This window comes from Dicentrarchus labrax, unplaced genomic scaffold (genome assembly GCF_905237075.1).
Source record: "Dicentrarchus labrax unplaced genomic scaffold, dlabrax2021, whole genome shotgun sequence".
NCBI lineage: Eukaryota > Metazoa > Chordata > Actinopteri > Moronidae > Dicentrarchus > Dicentrarchus labrax.
Genome location: NW_026136705.1, coordinates 23,920,423 through 23,941,393, shown reverse-complemented (window position 1 = coordinate 23,941,393; position 20,971 = coordinate 23,920,423). Strand labels below are relative to the sequence as shown.

Genomic DNA, 20,971 nt, shown 5'->3' with positions numbered 1-20,971 from the left:
GAGGTCAACCTAAATCCGGGTTGATTTTAAATGTCCTCATCCAAAAATTATTTTACTTGAAAAATGCGTTAATGTCACATAGTTGACGAACCCACAAAGTCAAAGGTTCAAAACATTTTACTCATGTATATGTGAAGCCTTTTTTTTATGATATGCTGTAAACCCTTGCACATGTCCCCTGTTGATTGTTGGTTTGCTCATTTGCATGTTTGCATACAGTCTGTAAGCATTATCCCAGTATTTAGAGGAGCAACATGATTAGGTAATCCTACATGATACTGTATACAATAGGGTTATCATTTTATGTGAAATTCTACTACCTTTTAAACATGGGATTAAGAGGGGGCTGCAAGTTACTGTAGGCAGAAGGGCCGAAGCTTTGTTCTGCTTGTTCAACAAGTTTGTGATAAATTGATCATAGTGTCTCCCAAGCCTGTTTCATTCCCTCCGCTGTGATCACTGCTCTGAAGTTACACTGCTCTCGACACTGCGTGTGGAAGAGCTCCGCCCTTCCCGCAAACACAGACAGCAGAGGCCGGTGTCGCTTTTGTGCCCCTCGGTTCCACTCCTTTGTTTCCTCTTTTTCAGAGGAAATCCACTCTAACGTCCACTTTATTCAGTGTTAATGTTAACTCAAACTATGATTTGTGGTAAGAGTTGGGCATGTACTTTGACATTGTCATATTTATTTCGGCTGTGTGATAGGCTGTTAGATCTGTCCATATCAAGAAAAAAAGGTGTTCATAAAATACAGTGTCACTCTATCTATTGCAATCCCTGTTGCTCTGTCATTAAATTAGGCTGTTGTTTTTTTCTTCAGTAACACAATGTCAACATTCATCTTAGAGAAATGCTGCAGATTTCAGCCTCTCTTGCTTGTTGCTACAGTTACTGAAATAAAATAGTAAAGCATAACTTTAAACAGTGGACGATTTTGGTATAATGCTTTTGATTAGTAAATTTACCAATGGGCTAATCCTAGAAACGTAATGCATTCCCTACACTCAGTTAGTGTGTAATGTGTAAAGAACGAAAAGCGGTTCAAGTGGACTGGGTAGATGATCAGGACATTCAACAGAAGTTTCTATAGTTTCTTTTCCTTGTCTTTAGAACTATTTTCCCTTTTTCATCTGTCCATCATTCTCAGGCTCATCCGTCTCCAACACCCTCCTTCTCTTTCTGAGCCTAAAGTTTGGCTCCATACTGACATGGCTGACTGTGTTCACTGTAGGCCAGTCAGCCAGCTGGGCTGCCAGCCACTGATGGCCTCCTATACCCACAATGGTGGCGTCCAGCTCCATTTTCTCCATGCCAGGTGGGTCTCAGAAGAGACCCAGAATGGTCGATGACTCACTACCACTTTCTCCCTCCATCTTCCTCACATCAGCTTTCCTTTTTTTTTTCAGCGTAATGGAGCTAATGTTCAGTCCTGTGGACAGCTAACAGGGAGGCCTGGGCCTTATGCAAACTTTATGATGGCGGAGACCATCGTCTCTTCTGCATGCTGTAGAAATGATGTGTCGTTCTGTGCTGCACTTATTCTAACCCTGATTTATGCTGAATTATTGATGATCAACAGGGTCAGGGTTTGCTTTTAGTGCTCCCCTGTGGGGCGTTGCTGGGCCTCACGCTGCATCTGCATTCATAATATCATCGCCACCCAGACGGTACAGAACAGACTCTCAAACAGCCTAACTTCCATGTTATGAAGAAAGGGGCTTATAAGTGAATAAGTGGAAAGTGTGTGCGAGGGTGCACATGTCACTTTATTTGAGTGTATAGTTGACATTTTGATTAACTGTTTTTGTTACCACCATTTTCCATATTTGTTAGTCAGAGCATGTGATGGTTCTGTTTCCTCGTCATCTCCAGTGTTGTAGAAAAATGTAAACATTTGTTTGTGTAATAAAAGTAAATTTTTTTTTTTTATTATTAAAGAAAAAATGTGGAAGTATGAAGTTTAAAAAATTAACTTTTTTTTTTTTTTTTTTTTTTTTTTTTTTTTTTTTTTTTTTTTTTTTAGGTTTTTTTTTTTTTTTTTTTTTCCTTCCCCTTTATTGGGGAAATTAAAAAAAAAAATTTTTTTTTTTTGGGAAAAAAAAATTTTTTTTGATGTGTTTTTTTTATTAGAAAAAAATAAATGGGAGCGGTTTCCAGATCAAAAGTAGGTTTACAATCCCTCTAGACATTCAGTTCCACAAAGGAACTCTTGTGTACGACTCTATTAAATATCAAAGCTGACCTTGTTCCTTTTTGTTTAGGTCCCAGCTGAAGTCCTTCTGTATTGACCAACTTCGACCAGTATGCTTATTAAGTCTTTAAGTCTGGCTCATTTACAACTTGAATATCAAACGCAGGGATATCCTAACCTTTATTAATGACTGCCAGTAAAACCGCAGGGCCACGGCAGTAACAATATGTTTGTCAGAGCTCTGCTAAGGGGTGGAACTGTTCTTTATGACTGCGAACATCCACTCTGTGATGAAATCCTGCCTCTGCCCTCTGATATTCTCTGCTTTCTGGCAAGGTATAACTCAAACCACAATCATATTAGCCATCAGATTACTTAACAATATATATTATATGGGTGTGTGCCTCTGAAGGTAATGGTTGCATTTTAACATGAGTTTATACTTTTTATAACTCGTATTTACTCCTTTTACTACTTTATCTTTCACAAACCAAAAAAAAAGGAGAGCAGTGTGACTCCAGTGTGCCCCCCCGGTAGGAGAGACACTTCGTGGTGTGCTGGGATTTTATAGCTGAACTCGGGGTGGAACAATTCACAAAATTAAGGGTTCAGTCCATGCAAGGGAGCTGCAATGCTTTTCATTTATTTAGCCAAAAAAAAGTTAACAACCATATACTTTGACAAAATTCTGGCTGATGATATAAGGAACATAAACACTACTCACTTTACACACGCTCCGTCATCAAATCTTAATTAAGAAATTAGGTTTTTCTATTTCGTACAAACATAAAATGCTGCTATGTTATTACTTAAAGGCTACATGCCACTGTTGGTATTTGTAAAGTTTAAACGGTTTTAATAAAGGAGTGTATGTTGAAGTACATGGGATTTATTGTTTTGTTTTTAAGTTTTACCATGGTATCAAATTAGAGAACTTTGGTATCAACTATTACATTTCTGGTATTGTGACATCCCTAATCTGCTGGCTTTATCAAAAAGTAAAGGTTTTTTTTAGTATAGAAATCATTGCCAGGTTTTAACTTTAAAATAAAAAAAACTTAAAGTATTAAATTACTGTTTTGCCAGATAGCTGGTAGTGATTTTCAGATTGATTTGACATTAAGAAAGAAACATCTCATGAAATCAGGCAGATTATTTGTGTAGGCGTGTATTAATGTGTTATTCCATTTGCAGTATCCAACAAAGTGTGACATAGTTTTCTCAGTTCACACAAGTATGTTTTATTGCTTTGTTGCCAACAATATTTACTTTTTAATACCAAGATCCACGGAACATTTGTTATTTATGTATTTTTCATTTTAACAGGAAAATGACATTCAGAAGCGAACTCCGGTCTTTTTACAAGTAATCCTGTTTTTGTTGAGCACAAACAACAGCAAAAACAAGAAAGCATTCGCACAAAAGATCCATTAAGATAGTGCATGAATATTAGATAAATACACTCTATTACACTTTTTTTCTTGCATAGCAGTAAGGGATGTCTGCTCTTTGGGGTTCTGCTGTCTGTGCTTGCGGTTCTTTGTGTGTGCATAATGTGTCTCCCTGTCTACGTGTGTGTTCCTGAGTACAGAGTCATTTTCTCCATGGCTCTCCCTCATAAGATATTTACATGGCCATCTATAATGGATTGTGATCTGATTGAAGCTGAGTGTTCCCATCATGCCCCCTTTGTGAACTCACCACACAAGTGCCAGGTTTTAAAGAATCTGGATTTGGCCTCATTTGGGTCTCCAAAATAAACTGGAAGCACAAGTACAGCTAATGTTGTTTCGTACTTTCTTTTAAACTTCTACGGTTGCTTAGTGCCTCCTGTGTTGTTTTTAACACGTTTTCTCCATTGGTGAATATGGGTAAACATCTGTACAACTGGGCAAAAAAACAAAAAGAAAATCTTAAAACAACTATTGTGTTCTTTCTTTTAGCTTGGAGATTGTGTGAGCTCAGTCAGACTCTTGTGTGTAGAGTTCCAAGTCAGCACTAACAATGCCCTTGGCATTTCCACCAACAACAAGTCATATGGAGTTTGCTGTTTGTGTTAACTGTATTCCCTCCTTCAGATTTAACTGCTAAATCTAAATCCAACTTGGATTCACAGAATACCCACATCTCCAGGCAAGAGGCATATTTCTGGCCCCATGTAAACACAGTGGCTGTTCCAACAAGCCCTAAATCCCTAATCCTCTACACATTGGGCCGGAATCCACCTCTCTCTCTGTCTCTCTTCACCTCTCCCTATTTTTAAATTTCTCTGTTTTTTTCTTTTTCCTCTTGCTTCCAAACTCTCTTGTCCCCACTCACTATCTCTTGTCTGTCACCACATTATGCCTCATACTCGCATCGCAACATGGGTGAAAACCCACACAGACGCACGCATACACACACATTGTCTGCTCAGTGGTGGTCCCTCGGATGCTTGGCCTCCATTCATTTCACCAGCTGCCCTCCAGTCACCCTCCCCCATCCCACTTTCTCCCTGTGTGATTTCCCCTGCTCTCTCTCTCTCTTTCTCTTTTCATCCTCCATCCTCCTCTCTGTTCCTCTCATCTCTCACACCTCCCTTCTTTCTGTCAGCCTCTAGTCTTATCTTGTTCTCCCTCTGTCATCAACTCTTTACTTTCCCACTGCTTTGTAATTCATCTCATCCTCCCCTCTGCCTCTGATTTCCATCCCCCTTTCTCCCACCTCTCACCTGTGTCACTCCTCTTACACCCCAGCCCTTTCTCATCTCTGTGTCCTATCTTCTTGCACTTTATTTCTTCTTCTCTTTTTGTAATATGGCAAATTCAGCATGGTGTTGAAGTGAGAGATCCCGGTGTAGCCATTATACCTATATACCCTCTCAGTGTTGTGGTTATTTAGTGAAATACACTAACTAGTAACTGATATACCAAAGACCAGGGGTCAGCAATTAGGTTTAACCACCATGGGCCAGTTTTTTCATCTCTTATTTACATGTTCCTATATGTCTTCAATGGAAAATCCTTTTGTTGTTTTGATGTAAGTTATGAAAATAACAAAAATATATGTTTTGCTAGAGGTCTGGATTTTTCCAACACTGCTTTTGAGTATTATGTAGTAAATTTGAGTAAACGTTTTGAGTCGGGGCTTAAAAGTAAGCACTATATTCACGTCATTAGAATTAATTTGCATGCAAATAGGTGTGTGTGAGATAAAAACATGTGCCAGAAAGGTGTAAGGACTTGCAGCTGAAGTATGAAATGTTACATTTAAACAATGAAATGTAAAGGTGCATATAATAGGTGCTAACTGGAGAGCACTCAAGAGTTTATATTTCTGCCAGGGTTGCACAATCCTTTACATATTATTATAACAGAAGACAGTGTCTTAATCTGCATCTCAGTTCATATCTACATCAAAAAACATGGTCAGTGCAGTAATCAATTTGAGATAAATGTGTAAAATGCTGTATCTTATGTTAAAAAAATGTAAAAATTTTGTTCTGAACATACAAAATCCAATTTTATTTATTAAAATCTGTAAAGTTCTCAGATACCCAGTGAACTTACAATGGAATAAAGTAATACTGCTTAAGTTAGCAACAATAACAGATAAGGTATGCGACATATACTTTAATTTAGGGAGAAATAAAAAGCTGAACTGGCAAAAAAATAACCCAATCGGATTCAAGCTCCAGGGAATTGGGCTACTGGCCCAAATCCATCAAGGTCAGGAGGTCACTTTACTTTACTCTCTCTTGCCCCACATTCCCTTTCACCTCTTTTCCCTTCTTTTTCCCCACTCGTTCTTCCTCAGACCCCTCATCTTGTCCGTCTCCACCCACCTCCCTGCCCCCTGTCTACTTTGCTGTCTCTTTCATCCTCCTCTCCTGCTGTCACCCCTCACTTCTGGAGTAATGACAGCCAGCTGTCAACACCGCACCGGCTCTCCTGACCACTGAGCAGACCCGACAGCAGCACTGATGAGATCGCTCACGGAATGTCTCATTCCGGGCAGAGCTCGGTCAGAGCTATTTTAGATGGCGGTTGTTCTGTTTTATTTATTCATTAGCTCCCTTTTTTGTCTGGTGTTTTTTTTGTGTGCGTTTATTCATGTGTGCGTGCCTGTCTCCTTTGTGGCTTTTTTTGTTTTTTTTTCTCCTGATGATTTAAATCCAAAAAGAAAAATATATATCTGACTATTTTTCTTCATGATGCCTCTTGGGTACCTTGAGGCAAATCATCATTTAAACATAAGACCTGTCAGTTGTATAAGAGGGAAAAAGTGTTAATGTATTATTCAGTACTTCTAATTCTGGGCTGTTCCGTTTGTGGCACTGTCTTTACCTGTCTGGTTCAGCATTGTCTTCATTAGGTGTCTGCTGAGGTTACTGCTGGTCACTAATTATTCACCTGAAAAGCATCAGGTGTGAACTGAATAATGCTCTTGAAGCTGTGATGGTGCAGTTGAATATGTACCATCTTAAAAACTCTGTTCTCTCTATTTGGAATAATTTGGTGTACTGACACCTGACCAGTGAGTTGATCTTTTTAAATGAAAGCACAGGATATGTGAGTGCAGAGCCTTTTAGATATTGACTATTACACCATTCTTTCAAAAGATATTCCATCAGTTGGTGTTTTGTTGGAGGAGGGCCATGTCTAACACGTTGCTCATCTCCCATAGGTGTTCAGTTGGGAGCCTGTGAGATTTGGAGACTGTAAAGGCCATTGCATTTAAGTCTCATCATTTTCATGCCTTTCATGCCTTTCATGCCTTCCTGCCCTGTATGGAAGAATATGCAATGTTTTTTAACTCATTTATCCAGGTTTTATACGGCAAAACATGCATTTTGTTTCAGTTATGTATTTGTTGTTAACAGTTTGGCTTTAGTTTTGTCTCAGTCTCCCATTCTCTTGGTTCCATAAAGTCATGAATTGTTCCATAACAGACACCATGATTCAGTAAGCAGACGGCGGTGTCCTCTCCCAGCCCTCAGTGTTGAAAGGCTTGGGGAACCTTGCTTTTAAAACTGAGAGCTGTGTGGCAGATTTCTGGCCAGCTTTTAGCGCTGTGGGTCTCACAGTTTTTTTTTTTTTTTTACCTTTTTGCTTCATAGAGACAGTCTATAAAGGACTATGCAGCCCTACAGATTCCCCCTAGCTTTCTAAAGGGTTTTCATTTCAAAGTTGAATCCTCTTTCTCTGTTTTATCCTCTAGTTATGTCTTTATCATTTGTGTCTCTCTGCATCTCTCCATCCATGTCTGTTATTCCATCTTTCTCTTATTCTTCTTACTGGAATATAGTCTGTGAACCATCTACAGTGTCATCAGGACCACAAATGCACATCTCAGTGGTTCTTATTTATTTCTGAGGAAACACTTTTTGTGAGATCTTTCATAACCCAACTGAATTTAATGAAGTCTTGGCATCATATTTAGTTTTTTTTTGGCTCTGTGCAAAGGCAATGGAAAGTTTTTTTTTTTTCCCTTTCTCTCCCTGAAATTAGTCATTGTTGTCTCACATCACTTTGCAACATCCTCACCTCAGTTTTACAGAGCCAAATTCATCTCTGCTTAATTGGATAAGTCTGATTAACTCTCCTTGTGGTATTAGGTCATGACTCATTCATATAATTGGAATTTGTTGTGTGTTTCTTCTACATGTGCCATTAAAACAAACATGAGGCATAGACAGATAGCAGAATCAGTTAAATATATTAAGATATCATTTTACTTTATGCACAACCTTTATCACATCCTTCCACACTCTTTACAGTGTGTGTGTGTGTGTGTGTGTGTGTGTGTGGTGTGTGTGTGTGTGTGTGTGTGTGTGTGTTTCAGCGTGACATGATTGGAAAATCGAAAGTTACAACATTGTCGCTGATAGAGATTTATATAAGGCCACACAAGCTGCTTAAGAGTCCTTGAGTCCTTAACTCAGTGTAAAGCTGCAGGCAATTGAATGTTTTGTGTCACAACTCAGTAAACATATTTGTAATAATACACTAGCAAGGTAAGTGCAAACAAGCAAGTCCCACTTGTTTATGTATTGTCAGGTTTATTGTGACTACAGTCCAATACCATTACTATTCAAATAATGCTGCCTCAGTAATTGTGTATGAATGCTAGCCAGGTCTTTAAGTTGCTCATTCTGTAGTTGTTTTTTTATCACCTCTTTTTAACATCCAGACAAGTTATTCAGGTGTAAGCACTGTAGCTGCATCTACACATCGATGACAATGGTGCTGTAAATTGAAATTCCTTCACCGTATTACAATTTTGCTGTACTGCAATGTGTCACAAACCTCAATGACAAAACACCAACAACTTCATGAACATTGTCTGTGCTTGTTTGCGCTGCAAACATATTTGCTGAAAAATAAATGAATATGTAAATAAATAAATAAGATTACAGAGCTGTTGTTGAAGATGAATTCATCATATCTTTATGCAAGCACAAAGGCATAAAAAAAATCAATAGGAGATGCACTGCATCTATATCTGCTCAAATTTTCCACACAGTAATTCAGCATGCATATATCCTCCACTCCTTCAACAATCTATGTGAGTGCAAGGCTTGAGATGAGGTGAAGTGAAAAGCTCCATTCACAGAGGACTAATATTACCTGGGGGACGCCCAGTGATTTGTTATAATAGCTTAGATCATCTGGGATTTTAATCTTGTGTGAATCTTCCATGTCTGCCAAGACAGAAGTGCCCTTGATAATACTAATCTTATGCAAATGACGGTCTCAAACATGATGTATTTTTCAACCACAGTTTCTTAATCTTTTTCATCTTGTAGATGTGAATTTTTTTTTTTTTCTTGTCATAGAAGCTTTTGACACCTTCAGGGCAAACTCCCAATCCAGTGTCCCTGGGAAATATGTTTGTATTGGCAAATCTGCAATTCATGATATATGTCCAATACCAATGATCATGCCAGTGCAGGAAATAGTATATGTAGCTGAGCTTAAAATAATGGGCCAAATATATTGGCAACAAACAATGTGCATTAAAATAACCACCTGCAATGTTTGCTGTGTAAGCCTTCACATTGACAGTAGTGGCATATGTCATTATGTGGGTTATTTTTGTTTTTTGGATTTTATTGGACAGTCAGTGTAGAGAGACGGATTAAGGGAAGAGTAGGTTTCACCTTTCTGAGGGAGGTGGTCAGGGTGATGGAGCATGTAATGTGTTCTAGTTTGTCAGCTATACCTGACCAACAATTTAATACTTTAAAATTATTCAACCTCAATGATGCATCTCTTACCTGAACCATGTTGTTTTCTTACCTTAACCATACTGTTGTTGCGATGTACATGAGACTGTAGAAATATTCGCAGTGCATTTGATATGCATGTCATCCATCATAACCTAGATTGTCTTTTAAAGTTTATTGCAGGCTGAGATTAAAGATATTTACCTAAAGAAGGGCTGAAAGAACCTAGATTGTCAAACATGCACTAACCTACAACTGCAATGTTTTATATAAGAACAGTACATTATCTAAGTAATACCATAAAACAAATACTATAAGAAAAACAAAACCAACAATGAATTGATCCTACCAACAGTATTCAGCTAGTATCTCTGGACTATTGAGCTCCATTGTTGTACAAAAACAATTAAAAATCAATGACCCACAGTGTTTCACTGGGTGACATATTCTTTCATTACGATCAACATGAGCATTGTAGCTTATTTTGTGTCCATCCCATATACACTGTCCTTCTGCAGTAAATACACACTAGAGCACTAAATGTGTTAATTACTCCTGTTTGAGTAACGTGTATTAAAAACTACAGTGCCCAGCTGCTTTAGGAAACTACTGAGACTGTTTTTATAAAATTAAACAATATATTTATGACCTGTTTTTAGACCTCTTCAGTTGGAAATACTAAGTGCCTCAGACAGATTATGGGAGTGGGATTTGGATTTGTTGCATTTTAAGAAAGAATAATACCAGCATTATCCATTTAACAATGTGCTGTGTTAGAATTTTACTATTTATTATAGTTACTTAAAAACCCAATCATTATATAACCGAAGCATGTATGGGACTATGGTGCAGTCCATTTTAAGTAAAAAATCATTTTTCTGTATCTGATGACCCAGTGCTCTTTGATAAGAATCCTGTTGTGGCCAGTAATATCCTGCCCCTCTAAATGCACACAAATTTAATTCACAATACTATCTCTGTGTGAAGGGAGCATTAAGCAGCCACAGCCCACCCAACAGAGGAAGCTTTTACAAGCCGTGTGAGACAACGTAGCCCTTGATCTTCTCTCTCTCACCTTTGTGCCTCACCTCTGTGGCATCCTGCCCTGCAGGAGCTATTAGTCATCTTGGCTGCGGGAGCAAGGCCATCGGGGGCGCTTGGTCTCTCTTCTCCCAGAGCCCTGCAGGGAGGGAGGTGCAGGTGTGGTGTCAGCAGAAATCCAGTATATACTGTAGAGAGATATATAAATAGAGAGATAAATAGCGAGGGGTGAGAGCAAGACGAGGCTGAAGATGGATCGAAGGGATTAAGATGTTGTTGATAATAAACAGGGATGGAGTTCAGTGGGGCCTTAACATAGGAAGGTTTGAGCCATAGAAAAACTGTATTTTAATAGTAAAAAACAAACATTTTTACACATACTGTAACACCACTTGTTTTCTTTGTTGCAGACATACATTCACGTTTGCAGGCACACAAACACAGATGCAAATTTAATTTCTTTGAAGATTGAGATCATATGGCTCCAAAGACTTGCGTATACGATACAGGAGGGACATTTCTTGTTTTCAAACACTTTTCATTTGAACACTACAGGCTCCTTAAATGAGATTTTTTTTTTTTTTTTTTTTTTTTTTTTCAGGAGAGATTATATTTCCCACACTCACATGCTCGCTCAAACCTACTGCAGAAAAAATATGTTTGAGAGCTTATTTCATCCTTGGCTGTGCTGGCATTAATGTGAAAATATGAGTGTGGCAGCTGAAGAGGACTGATGCTCAAGCCCTGTATTGCTGTAGCGGTAGTTGTAGCTGCAGCAGCGGTAAAATTGCTGTAAATAATACAGCAGACGGTGTGAACCAGCTTCCCTGAGTCTTACTGATCAATCACGGGCAGCTATGTGTGCCCATTTTAAAGTGCACTTTGCACATGCAGACATGAATGCACACCTACACAATGTCACGTAAGAAACAGCAAAGTATACTCTAGAACTTTGATCTTTTGGGGGTAGGAGCACATGGTGTGAAACAGACATTTGCAAAATTGTCAGTTGTTTTCGTGAACTAAGCATGACACTCAGGTTAGATTGTATTCAGTGTGAGTGTTGATTACTGTTGTATGAATGTTAAGATCTATGAATATGGATGCAAAAACATCATCTGACGTACATATTAACATGCAATTTAATTAAGTTATGAATCCAATTACGTTTTTTTTTTTTTGAAGTCACATGTTTCACAAGTGAAATTAGCTAGATTACAGTGAAGTTCTGTACCTGTTAGATATATTACTTACAACAGCTGAAAATACATTACCCACTCTGTAGAATTGTTGGGGTAATACTAAATTCCACCCACCTGGAGAAAAAAACATATATTCCCTTGTCGTTTCCAATGTCAGAATTAAAATAATTTCAAATGCTCATTTACCAAACTCCCAAGCACCCCCGACTTGAGCTCACCCAGGTTGTCAGACTGTCATACCAAACGATGATTATTTTCAGTTTTTCTTCATACTTAATAATTGGGGTAAGCCCAGAGGCTGCATCCAAAATTCATTATTTCACAAGAAGAAGCCCTGCCATCCTCCAAAAATCATTTTTAGTCCCCTGGGGAGGGCAGGCAGCCCACAGAGTGAGAAACAGATACCTGTCATGGCATAACCAACATGACCATGTGACTGACGGCTGCCTAGTGTGAATTCCAGCTCACTCTGGTCTCACAGTAGTTTCCCCGTGCTGACAAAGCTTTGTACTCCCAGATGGTTCACCAGCTCTTTTTTGCCTTCATGCCTTCCCTCGATTTTACCTTGCCTTTATTTTTCTGCTCTCATTTTAATACCCTGTGGGCAGTCGCACTCCAAGTTGCCCAGAGAAAACGTATTGCGTCATCCCTACGTCAAAATTGCTGTTTTCCTGCATAAACACTCTTTTCATTCTAAAATGTCATGAATATGATTTGATCTGTCAGTGGATTTGGATTGGCTCCAGCCCCCATAGAGACCTTGATGGAATGATGGATGGTGGATGGAAATAGATGAATGAATATTTGTAAACAATGGGGTGTAGCTCATGGCCAGCATGAGTCTTTGCAACAGCAGATATGTTTGGTCACAGTTGCTGGGTGAAAGGCATGTAAAACTTGCCAGAAATAAAGAAAACTGCCTTGAGTTTTTAAAGAAAAAGTTTTATAAGACGAGTTGGAGTGAGAGGCTGAGAAGGGTCACATAATCGAGTTACAAGGTTTTTAACGTAGAGCTGCACAATATTTGCTGAGAATGAAAGTATCAAACCTGGTTCAGCAAATCAGACGCCTTCCAAAAAAGCAATATGCAGTGAATTATTACGTTTCATCTTCTGGGCCTACCCTGGTCCGTGACCTAGCCTCTTGCCAATCACAAACAAAAAAATACCCTTATCCCCCTAAAGAAATCTCCAACTATCTGGCATGTAGTGGATCATGTGTGGGAGCCCCAGGTAGCAGTAACAGCAGTTGCAGCCCGTCTCTTCCAGGTCGCTCTTTCAAGAGAGCTGAGCCTCTCGGTGGAGCGGCTTCAGATACACAGGGATCAGAAGATCAATACAGGCCTATCAGCTGAACCAGCCAGATGAGCCCAGTGACATTTTGTCTGAGGCACAGACTGAATATCCCTGCTCTGTAGAGTGCGAGTCAGCCTTTCTCTTTCTTTCTCCCCGCTCCATTACTGTGTTTCAAAGAAGTCTTTAAAGAATTGTGTGGCTTGCTCTTCAGTCATTTCAGTGTTTTAGTTTGCTGTCTTTTACCTCTCTTAATCCTTCACTTTTTTCTTTATTGCAGTCCTCAGCTTGCTTTGCTTTGTTTTTGTCCATCGATATGCGAAGTAAATTCTCTCTTTTACTCTCCTCATTACTAAAGAAATAGCCACATTACATGTGTCCCAACACACAGTGAGACCTCATAAACAGCAGCAGGGACCAGCTCCTCATTTCACTTGATTACGTCTTCCATTTGCATCCTTCACAATCAATAATCTGGATGGGTGGGGGAGAGCAGGAGAAACATCAAGACATGGGAGGAAAACAGAGTCAGCATGTGTTAATAAGGGACTCGACATGTTCACTTAATCAGCTTTGACTACTTCCTTCAGTCTTACCATCAGTCATGCGTCTTCAGAAATCTCTGAAGTTCAGTTTTAAATCTTTGTTCGTCCTTTACACGTGGAAATACTGAGTATAAAAGGAAAGATGGATCATTAAAGCAATATTTTTTTATACTGTATGTACACAGAACTTCAAAACTATATGTTTTTGTCCTCTATAAACACAACAGTGAAATAGTGAAATAGTCCTTACAGGATATTGCTTTACTGGTGCATTACAGTAACAATTTCAGCCTCCACCTTCTACTTTCCTTTGTGTCTAGGCTTAAGTTTGCAGAAGGGACCGACAGACCCTAGATGTGTATTAACGGTACATTTTCTGTATCACATATCATAAAAACTGTTCCACCAGTTAGATTAAATGGCTTCAGTGTCCATCCATTCAAACACATGTAGTGAACACCAAGGTACTGGCTAACCTGCTATTAAAAAAGAGGTCATGGAGGTAATAGGTAATTTGCAGCACTTAATGGAGAAAAATGGCTCCGGGACGAAGTTTATGTTAAATGTAATTATCTTCTCAAGTTACTTCATGTAGTGGTGTTGCTGTAGTCGTCTCCAGTGTCCAGAGTGAGTCAGGAAGAGACAGGATGTTTCAAAGTCAGGTTGACTTTCTTTCTCAGTTGTTTTGTTGTTGTTTCATCAGTTCATCCTCACTGAGATATCTCACCAACGGCTGGATGGATTGCCATGAAATTTTCAACAGGTATTCATGGGCCCAGAGGATGAGTCATTATGATATTGGCAAAACCCTGACATTTTCTATAGTGCCACCATGAGGTTGACATTTGCTTATTTGATGACATTGCCTCATTGTTTCAGGTTACATCGTAGATTTTTCAGAGATTTTCTCTGTGGTCAAGTGGACCTTTTTTTCTTGAAAAAGGAATTTAACTTTTGTTGCAATAAACACTTTAAGATAAGATCAGGATCAGTCGTGTAATAACTGCTTGTAATTTGTTTTTATGTATAAACATATAAAATTGGATTTAGTGTTACATTTTTAACAGCTGGTATCAAGACAGCTGACTTTAGGGCTGGGTACCGAACTTCAATACTTTTATGGCACCGACCGAATTGCATCGATACTACTGAGTATCAAAAAACATCTTGTCATTCTGTACCGTTTTCGATACCAACTGAGTAAAATCATCAGCGTCAGTGAGCACGCAGCAGGCGGTTAATGGTACATGTTGTAGAAGCATGCCGGAAAAACACTATTTTTACACACACAGACAGGGCTTGCTTTTTTTTCTTTTCTTTTTTTTTACACTGTTGCTCAACTGCACAGACAACTAAGGGAACTTTGTGCTGCTTGTTAGCAGTGCAGCTAACCTGTATCTGCTCATTGATACGTCCGTTCACCACATGGGATGGAGACCGCGGGGCATTCTTTTCTCACCAAAGCGGGGCGTAGAGTGTTTTAGGGGGCATGGTGTTGTTTGCAGACCGACAGGTAAAAGAAGGAGAGAAACATACTGAAGTTGTTGATGGATTGTTGTCAGACCCGGGGTAGCTGGTCACTGTCACTTTGCCACTATTTCCCAGTACTATGAACACCGCTATTCCCTTCTTCTTTGGATGAGACTAAATGTATTGTTGCCGTACTGTTTTGTTTCTAATATTCCTTCCTACTGTTATTTATATTATTATATAGTCCAGTACTGTACAGACATTCAGTTTTATTTCATCATTTTATTCCAGTAATCCAAGTTGGGTAAAGTGTGCTGAGTAACAACTGTTTCTCCAGCTGCTCACAGGTCTTTGAACATCTTCCTGAGTGAGTCATTGTACTGTAATGTCTAATGTATTTTCTTTTTGTGAAAAAAGATTTTATGAAATTGGTATCGATAAAAGTATCATTCAGGAACCAGTATCGAGGTCAAGGTATCTGTATCGATACCAGTACTGAATGATACCCAGCCCTAATTGACATGACATAGTGAAAAGAATAACTGGCTAGCCTTTTGCACGTCTCTCCTTTCACCATCTCATTCGAGCTGTTTCTAATAGACGTGTTTTTCTGTTGGTACAAGAACATTTTGTTGCAGCATTTTCGGGGCTTCCTTATGATGTGACTTAAATGACAGTCCACTTGTCATCCAGATCCTTTCTGACAGTCAAGACTCCAAATCTTTGTATGTTGGTGGGAATAGCTTTTATGTTTGAGGTTTCAGTAATTATCATGGCAATACAGAGATAAGGGAATGGGAGTAGTGAGTACTCAAGTACTCAAAAATGATATGTCCAGACACAAAAAAAACAAGACAATTAATGCAAAATTGGTCTATGTAGTTATTTATGAATATCATCAATGCACTGTCTTTTTAAGTAAAACATCAACTGATGCTCTGAAAAACGGGGTAATTTTTTAAACATTAAAAAAAAAAAAAATTTTTTAAATATTTAAGGAAAAAAAATAAACTTTGCGGTACATTCTATTTCCGGTTATTTGTATCCCAGCTGGTTAAGAAAAGTAACATATTTTTGGGTACAAATCAATGGACAGTATGTTCTTATCTGTGTGTATGCCACAGCATATCTCACCTAGCACCAAGGGCTGCTGTTGTCCATTGATATTCCAGCTCAGCGTGCATGTCAGAAGCGCTTTGTCCGACTGCGCAGCACAGGGGAGACAGTGTTTGACGGCGCGTCTCTGAATTTAATTATCTTCAGCTGCTTCAGAGCAAATAGAATGATCTCTGGGATCAGCAGATGTGACAGAGGTTTTCTTGAGCTGCAAAATACATATACATAAACACAAGTACTTCATACACATGCACACTACACATGTACATACATGCTACAAAAGTATACTCACACAAGTGTAATGAAAAGACGAAACAAGGACACTTTTAGGGTTGAACTATATCTAACAAAAGCTGTCTGCTGGCAAAAATTGTCCACTCTCGGTTTCTGTAAATGTCACACACTGATATCCTGAAGGGTTTGTGACAGCAGCTTCTGTGTTTCCATGGATCAGGGCAGTTTATAACATGGTTGCGCTGCAGGCAGCGAGTCCCATATCAGCAGGGCAAATGTTCTTCCAGTCTAATTAGTAAGAAGCTCGGCAGTGTCCCTCTGTTTCTCTGAGGAGAACGTATCAAAAACCAACAAAACAAACTCAGCCTCTATGGAGCTGGATTAAATACAAAATAAATAAAGTTTGTTGCCTTTAAATGTTAAAAGGATTTAAAGAGCTTGAGAGTCTAGCCTCAGGTACAAATATATTGAGGCATATTTTAGTTGTTAAATAGAGCGAGGGTTTAGACAAGTGCTTTGCTTCCAGAGTGAAGTGACATATATTGGCTCTTTCTTTTTCTCTGCCTGTGTGTGTGCTGTGTTCTTTATGCGAGCGTGCTGTACAATGTGTATGTGATTGCGTGCGTACAGATTGCATGTCTCGCTCTGGATTCAAATTACCAACGGCTTCATCACAATGATACAGCGAGGGCTGATACTGACAAGATTGTAGCTTCTTCCGACAAACGAAAAGGTAGTCAGTCAGTCAGGCAGGCAGACGGTCATGCTGTGCCCCCAGTTATGCTCCCATCCACTTAGACTTGCATAAAAGGAAATGAAAGGGGAAACTTATCTTTGTCTGTCGAAAAATGTCAGAAAGATAAGGCAAAATGGTCTTAACACAAATCCCTCATGTTCCCATGCAATTAACGACAGAGTTCCTTGCAAAACATGTCTGGGAAATCTCTGATTATAGTGGACAATGCCCGGACTCATTTTCCCTGAAGCCTAGCAGAACTCAGCACCAGACGGGAATTCAGAAAAGGACTGAGGAAAAAAGAGTGTATACACATGCACAGCAAAATAAAGGGAAAAAAGACAGAGGACCCAATAAAGAATAAAAGAGAAAGGACTGGAGCGACGGGATGCAGGGCTTGACACCGGATGGTCAGCCTGGCATTGTCTTGGCACTGCAGAGCGTCTGAACTTGTAAGAGCCATTTATAAGCACTGTGCCTGCAGCTTAGACAGGGAGGATTATCAAACGCACTTTTAGCCTCTTAAGCAAGCCACAATTGCAGCCAACATGGTCCAAGAGAACGCGAGACAAAGGACTTACAGCGAGGATGAGCGCGAGCACTAGGACTTAACTAAATGTCAGACAGCTTGTGTATTGTAGATGTAACTTTTTATGCACCATTGTTTCTGTTGTTTGAGTGGCTGCTGTTCATGTACTCTTTTCTCTGAGCAAAATGGGAAAGGGCGAGGGGGCTGATGGAGTGAAAGTAGAGGCAGGGAGGGAGAAAACAAGAATAGGAAGATGGAAGAACAGCCACCAGTGGGTAACTGCTGCTGGACGGTTGTTGCTAAGCGTTTAATCTCCCACGCTTGGAGAATACAAACGATCTTGTAATCGTCCCCGACCTTGACATGAACAGCAAGGTCGCAAGGGAGCTGAGCTATTTTGCATTTCCCACAGATGCTTTGCAGAGACACGGAGAACAATTAGTAAACTGGATAAAAAGGCATTGACTATGCCTCCCCCCCCCCCTCAAAAGACTACGCTCCCCTCGAGGTAGTTACCTGGCACACCCCCAACCCAACAGCTTCCTTACTTCCACACTTAATTATGATAAAGAAGTAGTCAATACTACCGAGTCAGGTAAGACAACACTTTTTGTGTAGGGCTGCAGATATTGATTATTTTCATATCGACTAGTCTATCAATACATTTTCTTTAAAGTATAATCTCTAGAATGTATAACTATAGTGAAAAATGCTGATTATAAGTTTTATATATAATTCTTCTTCCTGTTTTTTTCTGACCAACAATTAAAAAAAAACAGATTTTTAATTTACATCGATATACAACAGGGTAGGACATTGTGACAGTTAATCAATTACTAAAATTAATTAAATTCAATTAATCGTAATGTTGATTGATTGTATTGATAGATAGACTAATTCTTTCTACAGTGTCTGTATGTGTGCATTGTAAGGTGCCTCTGTTTGCAAGCACAGATGTTGTGTATTAGACGGTGACTAAACACAAGAGTGTATGCTTGCCTGCATACTGACACCTCAAAGTGAGTAGGAGGGTGCTAGTGTATTAATGTGTGTGTGTGTGTGTGTGTGTGTGTCTGTGTCTGTGTCTGTGTCTGTGTGCATGCTTTTGTGCCTCGGAATCGGCTTTATGTAATTAAGGGACTTTTGTCCTCCGACAACAGTGCATTACCTCCATTATTGAATATGCTGAGAGTTGAGATATGATTATACTCCAGGCAAATTCAATTTCTGTTTTCAGCAGTTTGATTATAAAAGCCTGGACTGGGCTCTTTTAAGTTTAGCCAGTATGGTTTTTAGCCTTATTCCACAGAAGGATAATAGAGCTGACCCCTTCTCAGCATCTTAACCGACTCAAAACCTCAAAACAGCATCAACACAATGGCCACCAAGTCCCTTTTGGATGTGTATTTGTTTCCTTGTAATGGTAAAATGGCCTTCACAGTGGCCCATAACCAAAATGTATTGTTAAGAGCTCCAACTTTAGATTCTGTTTTACGTGCTTATTTCTCTAGCTCTAGAAATATAATTTCATTATCACCATTCTATAGTGTTGTTTTCCTTCTACCATGCCATCAGGTTTATTCACGTGGTGCAATTTCTTTCTCTCATTGCTGCAGCCAGCAGTCACCTCCTTTATATTTGCCTTGGTTTCCATGGCAAATAACAGCTTGTTAACATCAAAAGGAGTCAGTGCTTGAATTTTTAAAAGAAGAAATAGTTTTAAAACTCAACTGGGTCAATTAGGGGTGAAGCTTTGCTTTTACACCAAAACTTCAGATTATTTTATTTGATCTAAGACCAATACATTTTGAAGGATAAATACCCAGCCACATGCCTGCAATGGCTGCAGTCCTTAAAGTTTTCAAACTATTTTTGATGTTTGTGTTTTCTGTAACTGCATGGGCAGTATTGTGTGGGAGTTCAGGGGTTAAGAAGTGTGAATTTACTGACCTCCTCCTCCCTCCTGCAGAAACAAAACTGCAAATTAACTCAAATTTAATTTAGAAGAAAGAAATCTGACTTTGTTTATTTGCATATGAAAATGTATATATATTCGCACATAAAAATACACAGCTATCTTTAATCAAATAAACTCTGAACTGGAGTTGTTCTTTGCCAGCTAATTCAACACTATGTGGGTGCCTGCGTAGGAGTTTTTCATGTTTGCTAATATTGATTGAGCTTTCTTACTATGCTATGAATAATGTGTAAACGCAGGGAGGGTTTTCAACTCAATTTTTATGTCTAATTTATTACTATTGACATTCGCCAGGTGGATTTGAGAGGCACCAAATGCCCTGCTTGTACCTGCTTGAGCATGTTTTTTTTTTGTTTTTTTTACCGCAATAACCCAAAGGCATATGGGCCCATAAATCCAACCCTCAGATCACAACAAGAAGAGGGGGTGGGAGGTGGGGGGTCAAGCTCATGGAGTCAGGAAAGATCAATCCAAGGTGGAGCATCTGGCTGGATCAGCAGCTTTTGGACTTGCTTTAAGTGCAAATAGATTAAATCAGGGCCAGAAGCGGGGTGTCCTAGTCAGTGAGTGGTGATGATGGGGATGCTTAGCTTGTGCATTTGTACCTGCGTGTGTGGAAGATAGTGAACTGTGTGAATATGTGTGTCTGTGTATGTGTGTGTGTGTGTGTAGGTATAGGGGTGTGTGTGGTATGTGTGTGTGTGTGTGTGTGTGTGTGTGTGTGTTGATGGAGGCTAGAGTAGGTAAAGCGGACAGTGTGAGCTCAACTCAGGTATGCAGATCTCTTTGTGTTTGTATATGTGCACACATATGTGCGAATATGTGCTGAAAGGCGTTAATAAGGACTCATGGCTGTATGATTGGTTTTGAAAATAAAATAAAATTAAAAGTTTCTCCTTGTTAGCGCCGTCTTAGAACTGCGATGAAGACTGGAGGTGTTTGGCTTGAGTTTACGCCTTTTCTATTTCTGTGCATATTGTATATTTCATCTTGTTACTGTGTCGTAATTGATATGTTTCCCTTGTCTTATTTTACTCGCTTAGCTAATGCAGTATTTATTTGAATCAGAATGAATGTAAGCCTTATTTAGAAATGTCAAATATATTATTTAAGTGCTTCTACTGCTTTAAGTGGTGCTACTTACAAGTTCAGTTATTTTAAACAAAGACATAATACCATTTGAACAAGACATTCAGGGGTGACACTCCTGACAGTGCGAGCAGTTATGAGTAGTGCATCATAAATTATGCTTTTATAACGAATCTGTTCCTGAACCCCAACAGCGTGTTTCAGTAGAGGCTTGTGTGGAGCACTGGAAACCAAACAAAGTTTAGTCGTACTAAACAGCCATTGTGATGTAGAGTGTACACAAATGTAACAGGGAGATTTTTGAGAGGTTGAAAGATTTCACAACTGCTCTTCAAGTTCTT

At 39.2% G+C, this 20,971-nt stretch overlaps 1 protein-coding gene across 2 annotated transcripts in view; it reads left to right on the top strand.

Moving 5' to 3' along the window:
* Window positions 1–20,971, top strand: part of fstl4 (follistatin-like 4) — a 200,365-nt gene that overhangs the window by 65,095 nt on the left and 114,299 nt on the right. The window lies entirely within an intron of this gene.